Genomic DNA, 7,765 nt, shown 5'->3' with positions numbered 1-7,765 from the left:
TATGGGTCTGGTAGTCCTCTAAAAATAATTATTTAAAAATCCTCGCTTATGGGTCTGATAGTCCTCTTAAAATAATTATTTAAAAATCCACGCTTATAGATCTGATAGTCATCTTAAAATAATTATTTAAAAATCCATGCTTGTGGGCCTGATAGTCCTCTAAAAATAATGATTAAAAACTTATTGTGGGTCCAAAAATAATTATTTAAAAATCCACGCTTATTGGTATCAGGGTCCTCTAAAATATATATTTTAGAAACCCAGGCTTAAGGCTCTGAATATCCTCTAAAAATATTGTTTAAAAAATATTTTAAAATCGGCGTTTAAGTTCGATTTTTTTCTGGAAATATCTCGCATAACGGAATACATTTCCTATACACAAATTATTAATATTATTAATTTATTTTTCATATTTTTTTAATGTTAGTTCATTGTTTTGTTGCTGTTGTTGTTTTCTCTTTATAGTAGTATTTTGCCATTGGCTTTATTATCTTCAATCAGAACAGCGTCCGCCGGTCTGTGACTACTTTGCTGGCTAGTACTGTAACGTTTTTCTTTTTTATTTCGCTTCGATTATTGATTTGAAACACTCCCTCGTTTTGTGTGGCGATATTCACTCCAAGACCCTACTATGGAATCGATCGCTATATTGTTGTTGGATTTGCATGGTTTTTTGTTATTGTTTTGTTGTTTTTGCCATTATTACTGTTGTTGTTATTGTGTGTGTTATTTTAAAATAAATATTTTAGAGGACTGTCAAGGTAATAGGCGTGGATTTTTAAAATAAATATTTTAGAGGACTGTCAAGGTAATAGGCGTGGATTTTTAAAATAAATATTTTAGAGGACTGTCAAGGTAATAGGCGTGGATTTTTAAAATAAATATTTTAGAGGACTGTCAAGGTAATAGGCGTGGATTTTTAAAATAAATATTTTAGAGGACTGTCAAGGTAATAGGCGTGGATTTTTAAAATAAATATTTTAGAGGACTGTCAAGGTAATAGGCGTGGATTTTTAAAATAAATATTTTAGAGGACTGTCAAGGTAATAGGCGTGGATTTTTAAAATAAATATTTTAGAGGACTGTCAAGGTAATAGGCGTGGATTTTTAAAATAAATATTTTAGAGGACTGTCAAGGTAATAGGCGTGGATTTTTAAAATTATTTTAGAGGACTGTCAAGGTAATAGGCGTGGATTTTTAAAATAAATATTTTAGAGGACTGTCAAGGTAATAGGCGTGGATTTTTAAAATAAATATTTTAGAGGACTGTCAAGGTAATAGGCGTGGATTTTTAAAATAAATATTTTAGAAAATAAATATTTTAGGACTGTCAAGGTAATAGGCGTGGATTTTTAAAATAAATATTTTAGAGGACTGTCAAGGTAATAGGCGTGGATTTTTAAAATAAATATTTTAGAGGACTGTCAAGGTAATAGGCGTGGATTTTTAAAATAAATATTTTAGAGGACTGTCAAGGTAATAGGCGTGGATTTTTAAAATAAATATTTTAGAGGACTGTCAAGGTAATAGGCGTGGATTTTTAAAATAAATATTTTAGAGGACTGTCAAGGTAATAGGCGTGGATTTTTAAAATAAATATTTTAGAGGACTGTCAAGGTAATAGGCGTGGATTTTTAAAATAAATATTTTAGAGGACTGTCAAGGTAATAGGCGTGGATTTTTAAAATAAATATTTTAGAGGACTGTCAAGGTAATAGGCGTGGATTTTTAAAATAAATATTTTAGAGGACTGTCAAGGTAATAGGCGTGGATTTTTAAAATAAATATTTTAGAGGACTGTCAAGGTAATAGGCGTGGATTTTTAAAATAAATATTTTAGAGGACTGTCAAGGTAATAGGCGTGGATTTTTAAAATAAATATTTTAGAGGACTGTCAAGGTAATAGGCGTGTATTTTTAAAATAAATATTTTAGAGGACTGTCAAGGTAATAGGCGTGGATTTTTAAAATAAATATTTTAAAATAGGCGTGGATTTTTACACACACACACATATTTTAGAGGACTGTCAAGGTAATACTTAACATTTTAGTTATGATATCAAATCTGCTGAAGAAAAAAAAAATAAACTCACCAATAAAAAAATATTTAAAATATTCATATGAATATTTTTGTGAACGGTGTTGTTGTTGTACCACTTTTCATAAATTATGAAAAAAATCATATTAGCATTTTTTGATCAAATTTGTTGTTGCTTAATATATTATTGAAATATCCATGAAGGCAAGATAAGAAACCATGAAGTCGAAGCATGACAACAAAATGATTTTAAGCGGCTTTTAAAAGAGCATTAACCAAATAAAACAACAACAACTACAGAATATGAATTCCAAAAATGAAAAAATAACGAGGTAGGGGTTGACAATTTTGAGGTCAATTTTAAAGAATATTTTTTAAGGCATAGTTCTAGGCGTGGATTTTTTAAAGAATATTTTTAAGGCATAGTTCTAGGCGTGGATTTTTTAAAGAATATTTTGGAGTTTTGAAATAATAGTTTTGGAGTTTTGAAATAATATTTTTCATGGCATAGTTCTAGGCGTGGATTTTTAAAGAATATTTTTCAAAGCATAGTTCTAAGCGTGGATTTTTTAAAGAATATTTTTCAAGGCATAGTTCTAGGCGTGGATTTTTTAAAGAATATTTTCCAAAGCATAGTTCTAAGCGTGGATTTTTTAAAGAATATTTTTCAAAGCTATCAGGGTTCTAAGCGTGGATTTTTTAAAGAATATTTTTCAAGGCATAGTTCTAGGTGTGGATTTTTAAAGAATATTTTTCAAAGCATAGTTCTAAGCGTGGATTTTTTAAAGAATATTTTTCAAGGCATAGTTTTAGGTGTGGATTTTTTAAAGAATATTTTTCAAGGCATAGTTTTAGGTGTGGATTTTTTAAAGAATATTTTTCAAAGCATAGTTCTAAGCGTGGATTTTTTAAAGAATATTTTTCAAGGCATAGTTTTAGGTGTGGATTTTTTAAAGAATATTTTTCAAGGCATAGTTTTAGGTGTGGATTTTTTAAAGAATATTTTTCAAGGCATAGTTTTAGGTGTGGATTTTTTAAAGAATATTTTTCAAGGCATAGTTTTTGGTGTGGATTTTTTAAAGAATATTTTTTAGGTTGCACCTTTTCCCAAAATTTTTAAACCACCATTTTATACCAAAAACAAGAAATATAACAACTCAATATCCCCGAAAAAGATATATATATGTTTTTAATCACATTAAAATGTATTTAGATACAGTACATCCTATTAATAAATTTAAAATGTTAATTTATTTTAGCAACAACAAAAAATGTTAGTTAATGGGGAAACGTTTGAATTTTTAACAAAGAAACTTATGGAGATGTTGTGCTAAGTTCGAAAAAAGCAATGCTTTCAAGTTTCACTGCCAGACTTGGTGTCTCCGCCACAGTGCCACAGCAGAGCACAGCAAATAAAAATATAAATTCCTCAACAGAAATATCTCTATATTATATTGCAAAGCCAACAGCAACAAATTTCAAATATTAAAATTCATAAAATTTTGTTTAGATTTTTTTGAACATTTTTTTTTCGAATATCTATCTGAATACCTGAAATATTATATTAGAGACCACAACAGCAGCAACAACAACAACAGACCCCACAGCGGAGTGAAACTGTCACTATATTTAGAGTGTTTGTGTCAGAGCAGAGTTTCGGCTAACACGACAAAGTCACAAACTGTCGCAGAATGATCATAATTTAAGCTCAGTTCAAAGCCGCAGAAACCTTGACTGGGAGCACACGCCTTTTCTTTTGTTGTCACAACGTGATTTGAGTCAAAACCCCTATGTGTTGTTGTTATTTCGCTTCTCTTGCTAGTGGGTTTCTTTGGCCGCTTTTGTGAAAAGAATAATTTATTGAAATAATGGATAATGAGGTATTAATGATATTTATAAAAATAAATATGATTTCACAAAAACCGGTGAAATGATAAATAGATGTCAAAATTGAAAGAAAAAAGAAGAAAAAAAAACAATCGAGATAAAATATTTGTGAAATCATTAAAATTAGAAAACAATAGAAATCCACACAAAAAAAACAAATACTGGAATTTTGCATACACTTTTTTTAAATATTTTTGGATTAAGACCCAATTGGAATCAATACAAGACGTTGATTTATTTATGAATATTTTTAGGGATCCTAACAAGGGGTGGATTTTTTAAAGAATATTTTTCAGGGATCCTAACAAGGGGTGGATTTTTTAAAGAAAAAATGCAGGATCTCAACAAGACATAGATTTTTTACAGATCCAAACTCAGGGATCAAAATAAGGCGTGGATTTTTAAAGAATAATTTTTCAGAATTTTTTTCAAAAATAGGCGTGGATTTTCCTAAGAATATTTTTTAGGGATCCAAACAGGGCATTAACATTCATGTTTTAGTCTTCATCACTTTCGATCTCCATTCCCAACAACCTACTTATCAGCAGAATAATCCTTAATAACATCTTTGTCCAAATACCACCATCATCGCTCTTCGAAAAATACTCCACAAAACTTCTTCAGCAGCATCATCAGCAAAATCGACAGTTGTTCCAGCTTGCCAGACAGTATCATTTCCTTTTGGCCATATGAATAATATCTTATGGACATTTTAGGCCCAGCTCAGGAAATTTATTAAAAGTGCTAACGAAACAATTTATGCCTTTTTAATGGCTTATTAGCCGGGGCTTATCGTGTCACCTTTGCAACTCTATACCTCCGCGACGAATGAACACACACAAAAACACTTAACATTTGTGTGGACAGGAACGACACAAAATAAAATCCTTTCGCTACCATGGACCTCAGCTCTTACCCTCCGGATCTCGTTGTTAGTATTTGAGTTTCATATAGGTGGTCGTTCCTCCACGTAGTGTTGATGGGTTTTTGGTATTGTTATTTTTTAACCTCTTGAGAAAATGAAAAATTATTGCAATAAATTTAATTTGATATCACGCACACTAACACAACAGCACATGCATGCCAAATGCTTATATTCACATCCAATGATTTTGTGGAATTTTAAAAATGCATTGTTTTATTTCTTTCGGTTAGATGGTGGGAATTTGTAGCGTATTATTTTGTTTGGATTGTGGCGAAATGTGGAGGAAACGAAGGTAGTATGTTTGTGTAGGTTCTCAAAATACCAAATATGAGGCAGTGATCGTCAAGATTAATGCGTGTGGTAATCTACAATATTAGACCCATATGGATGTGATGGATGCGTTCAACAATATGATCGTGGACCTACAAGGAAGACTTAAGCCTTGTGCAGATTCTCAAAAAAATATTTCTTAAAAAAAAAACTATGCCTTGGGCAGATTCTCAAAAAACATTTTTAAAATATCTACTCCTTGGGTAGATTCTTAAAAAATATGTTTTAACCAGTAAGGAAAGTAGAAGAGACGGACTGGGCCGACTATATTATACCCTTCACCACTTTGCGTATAATCTACACATGTATCCTTACAATTGCATGTCAATGTTCCCTCGAAGGAACATACACATGTCTTTCTACAACCTATGATAAATTGAATTTCATTCAGGCAGATTTAGAGACATCTGCTTACCACGAGACAAATTTATGGAAAACGATTTATAGGAAAATTTATACACACTTTTCGGTACGCCACACTGTTAAAAATTTAATTTCGAAATACATATTTAACCTTTGGCTGCATTTGCACCAATTTCAACAAAACGCAATAACGCCATTCAAGTCTCAATTTGATACGTTGTGCATTTCGTGTAAATCGGACAAACATAAGGAACTTGGTGCAACATTAAGGTAAAATCGGACGAATATATATGTATATGTGGGAGCTATAACAAAATCTGAATCAATTTTTTTGAAACTTGCCAAACATCATTCTAGACTCAATTAAGTACGCTAAGCCAAATTTTGTGCAAATCGAAGGACATATATGGACTTAGCTGCACCATTTACATAAAATTGGACGGAAATATATATGGCAGCTATTTCGAAATCTGAACCGATTTTCACGAAATTTATCACACATCATTCCAGACTCAATTCAGTACGCTATGCAAAATTTCGTGCAAATCGAAGGACATATATAGGATCTTTGGTGCCCCATTTACCTTAAATCGGACGAAAATATATATGGGAGCTATATCTAAATCTGAACCGATTTTCACGAAATTTATCACACATCGTTGTAGACTTAATTCAGTACGTTATGCCAAATTTCGTACAAATCGAAAGATATATAGGGACTTTGGTGCACCATTTACATCAAATCGGACAAAACTATATATGGAAGATATATCTTAATCTGAATCGATTTTCTCGAAATTTAACACATGCCATTCTGGACCTATTTCTGTACTCTATGCCAAAGTTCGTGTGAATCGAAAGATATATAGGAACATTGGTGCCCCATTTATCTTAAATCGGACGAAAATATATATGGGAGCTATATCTAAATCTGAACCGATTTTCATGAAATTTAACACACATCGTTCTAGACCTTATTCAGTACGCTATGCCAAATTTCGTGCACATCGAGGGATAAATAGGGACTTTGGTACACCATTTACCTTAAATCGGACGAAAATATATATGGGAGCTATATCTAAATCTGAACCGATTTTCACGAAATTTAACACACATCGTTCTCGATTTAATTCAGTACGCTGTGCCAAATTTCTTTGGTACACCATTTACCTTAAATCGGACGAAAATATATATGGGAGATATACCTAAATCTGAAACCAATTTCAATAGGGTTCGTCCTTGGGCAAAATAAATTGGCACAGCTCATTTATTTATATTTCATTCAATTTGAATCAAAAATAAGATCTGTTTACTATTTAACATGGACATACAGACGGACGGACATGCATAAATCGACTTAAAAAGTGATTCTATGCGTATTCTTAAAAGGAATCATGTGTCTATCTCGTTTCCTTTTGCCTGTTACAAACATATGCACAAAGACATAATACCCTGTACCACTGTGTGGTGTAGGTTTTTTTAAATATTTTTTAGAAATCAACGCCTGGAGTAGATTCTTAAAAAATATTTTTTTAATCTACGCCATGTGTGGATACTGACGATATGAGTTGATTTTGACGATATAATATAGACATCGGGTTAATACAGGAACCTTGGACTGTTAACTGTTATACAGGTTGACATTCGTTTTAAGACAACCACACAACAAAAGCATCCACTTATTATTAAATTACTCTTTATTACCTACTTATTACCTTTGGAAATAAAAACTCATGTTTTACAAAACTTTTCGATTAACTTTTACATTACGGAATTACAATAAAATGAACGTCAAATGTATGTTTCGTTTATACAAAATTAAGATATAATCAAAGCAAGCAAAAACAAAAGACTTAAGACAAAAACTTTACATTTACTTAATATCTTCTGTGCATAACTAAATCAAATATTTATTATTCTTGATTAGCCGCCCAGTAAAACCAGTTAAAAATTACCGAAAAATCACAAATGAATTTAATTTTGCAATAAATTTTAAAAAATAAAACGATTTTACTTCCCTGGTGAGGAAGGACAAATGGAAGCCCCAACGCGACAATGCAACAAATTAATGATGATGCGCCTACACAAGAAATGCATTTTCTGTTGTTGTTGCTGTGGAGCTTAATTATTAATTACGTGTAAATTGATAATTAACATAAAAATGCAGAAATCGAACTGCAGCAGCAACAACAACAAAAGTCACTTCATATCACCATATTTGT

This window comes from Musca vetustissima, unplaced genomic scaffold (assembly GCF_032173495.1).
Source record: "Musca vetustissima isolate MV318-11 ecotype Yass unplaced genomic scaffold, APGP_CSIRO_Mvet_v1 utg58806, whole genome shotgun sequence".
In the NCBI taxonomy this organism is placed as follows: domain Eukaryota; kingdom Metazoa; phylum Arthropoda; class Insecta; order Diptera; family Muscidae; genus Musca; species Musca vetustissima.
The sequence above is the reverse complement of the archived record's forward strand: the minus strand, read 5'-3'. Positions refer to the sequence as shown.